This window comes from Triturus cristatus, chromosome 4_1 (genome assembly GCF_964204655.1).
Source record: "Triturus cristatus chromosome 4_1, aTriCri1.1, whole genome shotgun sequence".
NCBI classification, from domain to species: Eukaryota; Metazoa; Chordata; class Amphibia; order Caudata; family Salamandridae; genus Triturus; species Triturus cristatus.
The window spans coordinates 449,761,764-449,772,933 of NC_140585.1; the positions used below are offsets into that span (position 1 = coordinate 449,761,764).

An 11,170-nucleotide genomic window follows, 5' to 3' on the forward strand; every position below is an offset into this window, starting at 1 on the left:
GAGATTAAATGAAAGGCATGTAGAGGAGAAAGTATTAAAACTAACACTAACTGTGTGTGTTTTACCCAGGAATCTTCAACAATATGAGACTCTATGGATGGGCCTTTGTTATCTGTCAGAAAAGGGATGTTAATAACTTTCCAGAAAGCTGTACTATCACGGAGGGATGAAGCTTTCTTTAAATTGTCCCAAGCCTCTAATTTCATCTGGCTTAACCTGCAGGCCCTGGCTAGTTTAGAGGATTTCCTCAGCATGCAAATCTGCTTGGCATTCCTAGGTGGAGATTTAAGCCCAACGCGCAGATTTGAAGAAGCAACATAACAGTTCTTGTCAAATCATCAATGTGGGGTAGGATCTCTTCAAGACTGATGGCATATTAGCTGTGATCTAAGATATATTAATAGTGTGTTAAAAGCCTCAGCTATGCAGGTCTGATTTAGGGATGGATCCGTTCAGATTTTTAAACCCTCCTGGTTAGCCAAAACACAGCTCGTAAATAAAGTGTCTACATAAACCTTCTCCCATTTCAAGTTGAAAGTGTTAGTTCTGCCTATGATTGGATTAGGAATTTTGGGGCCATTTTGGGATTTTGCCACCTGGACAGTGCAGCATGATCGTTAAATTCAGTAAAGTTGGTATTTGGTTTTAAAAGCCTTGAGCTAAGTGACTCAGAGGCGATAATATAACATAACCTATATTAGATAGATATTCACCTTTTTGAAAAGTAGAAAGAAATAACCCTGTGTGAGGATCTATAGCGCTATTTATCACAAGTTGCCATTTCATCAATATGGTATTGAGGGTGTTCCCCTGGATGTCCTGGTGAAAATGGGGGATACAAGCATTCCTGTAGTCCAGAATTCCACATAACTCCACTGAGTTACGACAACATGGTTTTAGGTTAAAATCTCCCATCCAGATTACATATAGAAGTTTAGAGTGGAACTCCCCTAGTTCATCTAAAAGGTTATCCAGAGACTGGGGCACCACCACTGGGTCGGTAACGTTGTTATTATAATAGTTTACCAGTAGTAGGTCCCACGTGTCAGACCCTTTGATGACTATTATATGGAAATTACGGTAAGTGTTTATGAAGGTCGAGACTTTAAATGTGACCATGTTAGAGATCAGCGTTAGTAATCCCCCTCTAGGCCTACCCCCTATGGATGGTAATGTCAAGGTTTGAAAGGACCTATAGACATCAATAAGTATTTGGTCAGTCTCCCAGGTTTCTTGAATGAGAAGAATCTGGAAATTGGACAAAGCGGAAAGCCATTCCTCATACGCTTGCCTCTATAGCCAGCTATATTCCAGCACACAAGGGGGTACGTTAGGTTCTGTGCAACCCTAGTGGGAGCTGTATTAGTCTGTTGGGCGGGGACTAGCAAGTGTGGATTAGGAGAGTTTGGGTGTTCAGTTACCCCCTGCGAGAGCTGACATGCGCCTATTTCCTCCGCCATTACCTCCGGTCCTTCATACTGTGTTCGGGGAGTCATCTGACTGACTGCTGTATGTCAGTCACATGAATCCAGACCTGACAATGGGGCAAATTTGTTGGTAGTGGCGTATTGTTTAAGATTATTCATTGGGGTCCTGTTCGAATGTGAATGACGGTCTGGAGCTGTGGTTGGGGCCCCTCCCGGATACAGTATTTGTGTATGTTAAAAGAAGCCCCGGGATACAGGAAGGATCTTGGTTGTTGAGTTAGGATTAGATAGAGGTTGTGACAGTAAATCTCTTACCAATTGGGGGCTGTCATAATTTAAAACAACACAATCACCCTCATAAGATTTTGGAGAAAGGCCCACCCAAGGAGTTCTCCGCTCCATTTGCAGATGGTGTTGAATTAGGGGCCCTGACCTCATGTGTCTGGTTAACCAGTAGCACGCTTTGGTCATGAGCTGGGTGGTAGGTTCCTTTTGTAGGGGAGTAAGTGCTGGGACATTTAGCAAAACTAGTACAAGTGGGCAAGCAATGGGCGGAAGATCAAGATTTTGATGTCTGTAGTAACTCTGCGTGGATTCTGTCTGAGATTGTTTGGCGTGACTCTGTTCTCAGCTAATGGGATGGCAGACGTAAAAGACATTAGAGCAGGGGTATTGGTGTTTCCCCACATTAACCGGGTGCCCCTGCTTAATTGTATACCAGGTTGCAGGGCACTCCCATGGATGATCGCAACTGAGAAACGATCTGATTGAGGACGGAGTGTGCAGGCAGTGACAGGATTACTCGTAGTGTGTGTAATGTGTGATGGCTGTTTAGTAGATGGGGTTTGTTGTGTTGAAGCTCTACTTGTGCTTAGTAGCTCCTTAAGTTGGAGTTCAATATTGTCCAGATAGGATAATATTGGGGTAATTAGAAGAGAAAGTCTTGCACAGAAGTCCTCTAGGGGGACCAGTGACCCCGACTGTTCAGCGGCATCAGCACCAGGCTCGGCTCTGGGTTGATGATGTGATGATTTCCTGGATTTCTTTGCTCTAGTAGAGGGCGGTTCTTTTATGGGACCTTTTTTCCTCTTGCCATTCAGAGTCAATGGGGAAAGGGGATTAGCTGCGGAGGAGTCACTGGGAGGGGGAAGAATATCAATGACAGGAGTGGTGTGGCTTCTTGGTAAGTCACAGTGTTCAGCAATACCCTGGATAATAGTGCATGTATTGGACTCTGCAGATACAGGTGCAGTGATAGTGAGATCTTTGAAACCGTTGTTAACACCAGGAGCTCCATCCCCCACGGAAAGTCTGCGCTCCTTCAGGGCAATCTCCCTGGAAATTGCGTTGGTCACTTTGGTCAAGAAAGAATCAATGGTGGATATGGTTAGTCCAGAGTTAGGAGTAAGAATTAACTTTTTCCTACCCATCTTGATACGGGCTCCAGGTAGCGTAACAATCAGAGGTTAGGATGATGGCCCAGCCTCCTCCGGGCTCCGATGGGCATGGACAGGTCCACCCTTTGCCCGGGCACGGCTCATGAGCGTCCTTGCGCACATCCCACGCGGCGGGAGCACAGTGTGCTTATGAAGGTCGTGGGAGGTGGAAACAGGGAACCGGAAGTCCTCATGTCAAAAATTGACATGAAGACGGATTTTGCAGTAAAATTAATAGCGCAAAAACACAAGTGGCATGAGCAAAAGCCACTTGCATGCTGGCCATCTGAATTACTGTTGCATACTTGAGGTAATATTTTACTGCGAACAGCAGGCAATTATACGAAGTAGCCTAATGGCATAATTTTGGCAAGGTTGTGTAACAAGCGCAGCACAGAATTTCCTATATAACACAATAGCTAGTGGGTGGGGTCAACTCCTGACTCCTTCGTGGGCAATGGGGTAAATGTTCCCAGGGACAAACGTACCCACATTTTCACCAGTTCTGGTTTGCCCTACTGCAGACAATTACTCAGTGCACCTAGTTGCTAAAATCCAAAATGGGAAACTATGTCTCCCTTGTATACAGCCTGTTTGCTCACCCCGAGGTGTGTCCAGGGAAATGAGCAGTCTCCTCAAGCACTGGGTTTAGAGCCAGCCTGGCCGGGGAGGCAAAGGTTTGTCTTCTTCATATCTGACCTTACATTTATTTGTCAAAGAGCAGGCCCCTTTACAAGTTAATGAAGTTCTTAGGTCTGCCCTAACTGGTCTTCCTGCAAGGGGACGAAAAACATCTGGCACAATAGTTACTGCCGTCTATGGTGACATTTTACTGCCCATTCCATGGATGTAGTTCTGACCCATACACTATGGCCTTACAGGAAGGTTAAACATGCCTAGTAAGAAATTGGATTATTAGTTGAGAGGGGTGGAGGCCCCACTCTAGTAATAAACACAATCCTTGTCAGGGGTAGCCAGAAAAATAAACCAGTGCTTAACCCACCTGACTTACATTAGCCGCAACGTGTAAAGTATTTTTGCAGCACTCAAACAGTAATAAACCCCTTCTCCGGGGAAAACACATTGTGCTGGGCCACAGTGTAGCTCTCCAGGTTGGCCAGCTCAAACTTTATTTTTGCAGGTGAGATCACAGATCTAACAGGCAGGTTGAGAGAGGACAAATGTGATAAAATCAAAAATTGCAATCGGGGAGAATTGACTTGAATTGGTCTTAGGTATGAGATAGTAGTGTAGACCAAATTACTGTATGGCATTGCACAAACACAAGTTCTATCCTCACCGCTTATCACCAATGTTGTAAATTGAGTTTCTGGTTGGCAGAGGTATGCACCCTGTCCAAGCAGGAACCACAATTCTAGTCAGGGTACATCACAAACACACCCTAAATTAACATTTGCTCACCCCCTGTGAACTTGGCACAGAGCAGTCAGGCTTAACTTAAGAGGCAATGTGTAAAGTATTTGTGCTACACTTCAAAGAGTAAAATAGTGAAAACACCACTCAAAAAAGATACCATGCCTGGTTAGAAGTATAGAGCTTAATTTAATGAACAAAACAAGAACAAAATTACAAAAATCCAATAAGTAGCAGCATAGTTATGAATTTTTAAAGAATAAATGAAATATAGTGCTTAAAAGGATAAAGCTCTAACTGGGGCTATCTGGTCGCACCAGACCTGGTCAAATCCAAAGGTTCAGGTCGACCACGATGAAGCATGGGTTGGATACAGGTACCAGCTTTTGCCGACCTTAGTTGCGTTGTCATCGAAGACGAGATCCTAGGTTCAGAGGAGGCGATGTGCTATCATTGATCCGCAGAGTGAAGGCGATGCGTCTGCTCTGATCCATAAAGTGAAGGCGATGCATAGGCTCTGAGCCGTACAAAGCTGAAGATGCGTTCAAAATGGTGTCACTGTACCGCAGAGTTGATGATGTGTTAGAATCTGTCCTTGCAATGACCGCGATGCATCTGTAGAGGTGGAGATGCGCTGGTTCCGAGCTGCTGCGTCTACAGCGATGCGTGAATTCTGCTTGTGCGGTACTTTCAGCACACTTCCAAGGGCCCAGAAATGGATTGGCACCACTTCACAGGGCAGACTCGCAGATTGCAGAGTCCCAGCACTTAGGTAGGTGATTTGGAAGTCTTTGCCCTCCAGCTAGCAAGCACTTGCACCCAGAACCATAGTGACTCCAAATGATGTGGGTTCAGTCCCTCTCAACCAGACAAGGAGGGCAGCAGACAGCAGGGCAGCAAAGCAATAAAGCAGGTCTACCAGAGCAGCCGCCCAGCAAAGTAGCAGTACTTCAGCAGCACTGTGGTCCTTCTTCCTGGCAGAGTGACCACAGGTCCAGAAGTGTACTTAAGTACTATGGTAAGAAGTCCACTTCTTTCTACCCAGTGGTACCTTTAAAGTATGAGAGACTTCAAAGAAGGTCTTTGAAGTGAACGGTGGTCCTCCTTTCTTGCCCTGGCTCCAGACTTACTACAGGGTTAAGGAGTCCTTTGTGTGGTGACAGGACACAGCCTATTTAGACATAAGTGTGAGGCTGTGCCCAGCTCCTCCCTCCCATCCTGCCCAGGATGGCCCATCAGGCTGTGGCTGGCCCATCAAGTCACGCATAAGCATTGTGTGTGGCTGTCTAGAGGGAATGCACAAAACCCAGCTGTCATCCACCCCAGATGTGTATTGGAGACAGGCTGCAGGCACACCAGAAAATGGAATCTTTCTAAAATTGACATTTAAAGAAATGTAAATTTGACTTTACCATTGAAGAGGATTTATCAATACAATTTCATAGGTACTACACATGACAGCTCCACCTCCTTCCAATTCAGGAATAATAGTTTATTAGACGTAACAAGGAATCCTCAATGTTAACCTATAGGAGGGGTAGGTCTCAAAATATTGAAAAATGAATTTGGGTGTTTTTCACTACCAGGACTTGTAAAGCTTAAACGTATTTAGGCTACCTTTTAATTGCACAGCAACCTGCCCTATGGGCTACCAGGTCCTACCTTAAGTGTGACTTATATGTAATAAAAAGGGAGTTCAAGGCTTGGCAGGGGGTTCTAAATGCCGTGTCGACACAGCAGTGTAAACTGCCCCCACAGGCTCTGCAGTGGCATGCCTGAGACATGTTTTCAAGGTCTTCTTAAGTGGGTGGCACAATTAGTGCCTCTGGCCCACTAGTAGCATTTAATGTACAGGCTATTGGCACACGGAGTGCACTTTACTAGGGACTTATAGGTAAATGAATGTGTCAATTGTGGAGAAGTCAATCAAACCATGTTTAGGGAGGGAGCACATACACTGTAGCACTAGTTGGCAGTGGTAAAGTGCCCAGAGTCTAAAGCCAACAAAAACAAGATCAGCAAAATGAGAGGCAAGCAGGTAAAATGTTTAGGGGAAGACCACAATAAGGCTTTATATATATATATATATATATATATGTATTTTTTTCTTTTACAACAGAACAAATATCTTAACATTCCTAATCAGTAAACCTTCTTTAAAGGAAAATCATAAATGCAGATGGTTCAAAACTGAATTTAAAAATAAAAAACATTTGGCACAGTGTCACAAAAATGTGTAAAATATGCTAAATTGGTAGTGCTTTGTGATAACACCTCCTTGAAATATGGTACAAGCTAGAGTCTGCTCTCAGTTTTCAGACATGGGTAAGAGCTAAACAGGGCGAGATATGCAAAAGTGGCAGTGCTTGGCTATATCATCTCTTTTTCACGTATTTTTGCGCATGATTCTGTGCTGTACCTGAAGTGCGGGCAGCAAGACTTTTGGGCCAGGGCCCCATCTACTCTACTCTTCTTTATGATATTTTCTATGAGGCGTATTTGTTGGTCTACAGACCCCTGGTGACCGCTGTTTTCCATTTGCCTGATCAGGATTAAAGTTTCTGTCAGACAGCTTGTTATAGGCCTGTGAATTTTATCCACCTAATCATTTGTATTTCCACTATTAAAAGAGCAGCTGGTGTGATGGAGTAGTGGTTCATCAGGTGGTGTGCCAAAGCCTTGTTGGTTATGTGTGTATTGTAAACAGCAGTGGAGTCCTTTTCTACTTTGTTAATTATTTTCCAGAAAGGTTTACTATTTACAGATTTGCAGCTATGGAGCACTTTGGCCTACCATTTATCCATGTACTTTTTCTGTGCATCCCAGACAGCCTTTTATATTCACATCACAACTTCCTCGCCTTTTCATGCTGTGCCTTTTAGGGATTGTTATTCTTGAGTTGGTGGTACTCTCTGTTTAGCACTTTCTTCAATGAAATGAGTTGTTTTGAGACCCAAGGCGGGTCTTTCCCTCTGGCGGTTAGGTGATGCAGAGGGATCTTCTGTCTACCATATTTTTCCTACAACTAATCACAATTTTGCTTCCAGTTATTAATTGCATTGTGCACTGTTAAATGGTAATCATTCAGCAGAATCAAACAATTTTGGAAGATGAATTCCTGAAATCTAACTTGCCAGCACAGTTTTTTCAGATTCTAGGTAATTGGATCATAGAATAAAGTGTTAGCTGGATCATGCAGATTTTTCCCAAGGATCCAGGTTATTTTCTGTGGGTTATGATCACTCCGTTCTTGCTCTTCTAACCAGAAATCTTCAATATGTTTGAAAAAGGGCAGCATAGCTACAGAATAATCTATTATTGTGGTAGTCGTTTGCGAGATACCAAGTTAAGCCCAGTGCAGGGTTTTATGGTTTAATGCAAACTGAATAATTTCTCAAAGTTAAGGCAGCGTCAGAAAATCATGGATTTCCTGATACATTTGTGACACTTCATAAATGTCCATTATATTAGGCAGAAACCTAACGTTTTTAACTCCCTTTTGATTTATCGAGTCTGTGGTCAGGAGAGGCAATCAACTCCCCACTGAATGCAGCTTAAAGCCATGCTGAAAAGAGGGTGGGTGGTAAAGTGATACAGTGGCATTGTTATTTATTGGTGCAGCTACCCTACACCCTCCATATATATTTACACCACCACCATTAAAAACATTACTTTTCCATCTTAAAAGAGTACAGTTCATATGAAATTATGATTACATTTGGCCATTAAACCTTAATGTATGGTTTAAAAAAACCTATGAAAGTTATGGTTATGAATTGAAAAAACAACTCCATAAAATTCCCCATAAAATTCACGTCAACTGCAATGCCAATGACCTCACAATAGTTGTAGCAATAAATAGGGACTTCACATTGTCACTATTGATCATTTATGTCAGTGAATTTCAATGCTTTTTTTTGTTTAAAGTAACATCTTATTATGACAGGTCTGTGGCCGATTCCTCACCATGCATAGCCCAACCCCTGTGAGTAGCCAATGTCCCAAAAACTACCACGGCCAACCACCCACAAACTACCACCGCATATTCTTCCTTTTTTTAAAATAATTTTTGTTTTAGTTCTGCAGAAGTTCTGCAGGATTACAGGGGGCCATGCTGGCTTCTGTGTAAGTTACAAATAACCACACAGCTGTCAAGCTGGCCCTTGTATGACAGTAAATAATTTTTTTTTCCTGGTCCCTCTGCCCCTCCAAAGGGTTAATACGTTAGTATGTTAGAGTATCCCTACTCTGCTCCCTTCTATGTTTTTCTGATATATTTATTGGGACTCAGGGACTAAGTCCATAAGTCCTTTAATGGGCGCCGCAGCATTTCTCCTCATGTTGGGGCCAGGCAGGCAGAGCTCTTGGTACCGCGGGACCAACCAATCTTAATGCTTTTTTGGGTTGTTTTTTTTTTTACCACCCACAGTACACCTGCAGTGCTAGATGTTGCTAACCTTAATTTCTCCAAAATGACAGATAGGATTTACACCAAATCACACTTTCTGGGAAAATAACCAGCTTTTTGACAAATTTGGTATAATTCTGTTAATTTGTTACTTCTCTAATGTTGTCTAATTTTCCCTATGGAAAATGCATGGGGAAAAAGTGTTTTGGGACCTCACCTTGTTCTTGGCCCCAGCTTGACATATCACCCGACAACTTTTCAGAAGGGAACTGAAGTGGATTAACTTTTTGGCTAAAGTTTTGTGAAGATTTATCAAATGGCACCAAAGTTATTAGCAAAACAAAAAACGCTTTTCCTAAGGAAACTGAGTTGGGTATAACTACACAGTGGCAAAAGTACTCCAAAGATCAGGTATCTCTATTTATTCAAGTAGCTTCATATAGTATTCCTCAACATATGTCACTGCATTAAGATAAGGTCATGATGATGAAAAAATGGGGAGTATAGTAAGAAGTGACTTAAATAAATGCACATAGCTGATACAAACATTTACAAACATAAATCCTCATTGAAGTTTTTAATAGAAATGTCCACCCAATGGAGCGCAATATATGTAAACAATTTATAGGACACAGTATTTCTGTCACATGATATTTTGCTAACACTTTTGTCACATACAAAGTCCGTAGTATATATTATGTGTTTGGGTGCTTTTACTGCACAAAAATGCATTGATAAAAAACACATATTCATAGGAAATAGTGAGATATTGAAAATATTTCATGGTTCTCTGTGAAAAATGTGTTTTATCATTTTAATGACAGCCCTCAAGCTACTCTGCTGAGCTTTAATAACAGTACAGGAAAAAGGTGGTCCAACTGAAAAGGATTGGAAATATATTATACCCAAAAACAAATATAAATTGTCAAAATTAATTATCAAATCACCCCCAATTTTTATTTTATACATGATCTAAATTAGTTCATAATCAAAAATTCGAATGGTTGCTCCAATACATGTGAAGTGAAACAAGTGCTCAAGGGATTGCTCGTGAAGGGATGGGAGTAGAGGCTAAAAGTGCAATTAAATACAATATTTACAATGAAATGATAAGAAGCCCGTCTAACAATGTATAAATGTATAATTGCAAGACACCGTAAATGCATATTTCATCATCTGCATATGGGTGATTTCCAGAAGTACAGGTAGAGGTTAAAGGAAAGTAGACGTTTTGACCCCAAAAGTAGCGTAAGGGCCAGTAGTTTGTTAAGCAGGGGTCTTCATCAGGACAAAAGAATGAGCAACCTACAGGGTAGGTAAAAATACCAATAATAAATTGCTCAGTGGCACGGTTGGAGTGGGTGTGTAGGATAGGAAAGTGGCTCAGCTGCTCACCTCAAAAATCCACTGCAAGGAAGGCGGTGGAAGACTTAAGGAAGATGGGCCGTGTAGCTCCAAATCAAGAAAATGACAAGAAAAGCACCCACAATAGTCCAGGGAGAATCTAGAACAAGGTTGATGTGTTGAAAAAATACATTAATGTGGCACATCAATTATGTGTATGCGTGATAACATAATATTTGAATTACTAATCCACAACCAGTACTTACATAAAATGGCTACATGGTATCATGGGCCAAAGTGTTCTAATTTCTTTGAGTATGAAGCGGTGTGTGAAATAATATCACTAAGACAGAATTAATTTGTTCGTGCATTTACAAAGCGGGACAAAGCAGACAAAAAAGTTCTTGCTGTTAGAGAAAGGGGGTAAGATTGATAACATAATCAGAGCTTTAATCATGGCTACTTTTTTATTACTTTATTTATGGGGCATTCAGGACCAAATTATGCATCAACTTTATTTAAATTATGCATAAAAATGTACATTTTGCAGCACATTATCAGTATTATTTTCATGTTTTATTATGTGCATTGTTCTGAGAATAAAAGGCCCAGGCTAATATGAAGCAGAACCTCCTAATGTAATGTAGTGTAATGGTCAGATTGCAGGACCAATAGTATGATTTTTCTTAACAACCCCATAGCCAATGATTTTGCTTTTATTTGACAAGGGTTTTTTGACCATAAATAAAAATATCTTCTCCTTTTGAATATAATCATGTAAAATAAAGTTTTTTCTAGGTTTAGATCTTATATTGGATAATTGCAACGCAGAAACCAATAGGCATAAATTAAACAACAATGTGGTGTCGAAAATATATGTTTGCATACAAATCTCTCTCTTTTGTAATGTAATGTAATGTAATGTTTAACTTGAATTGTTTTACATAAAGGAAGAGCTATCATACTTCGGCTTTTCACATTTAGAATTGACAATCCTCAATAGTCTGAAGCAGTCAGGAGGTATATTAATTTTCTTAATGGATATTAAATATCTCTAAAAATGGTATGTGATTGTAATGTATATATAATGCTTGCCCATTTGATTGGATGTGCTTGCCTGTTGTATTATCGAGGCTTGAAAAGTTATATTTTGATGGCAGATGGTGATGTACATTGGATTC

General features: G+C 41.3%; 1 protein-coding gene across 3 annotated transcripts in view; it reads left to right on the forward strand.

Moving 5' to 3' along the window:
* The window catches only part of NTF3 (neurotrophin 3), a 215,115-nt gene that overhangs the window by 190,317 nt on the left and 13,628 nt on the right, over window positions 1–11,170 (forward strand). The window lies entirely within an intron of this gene.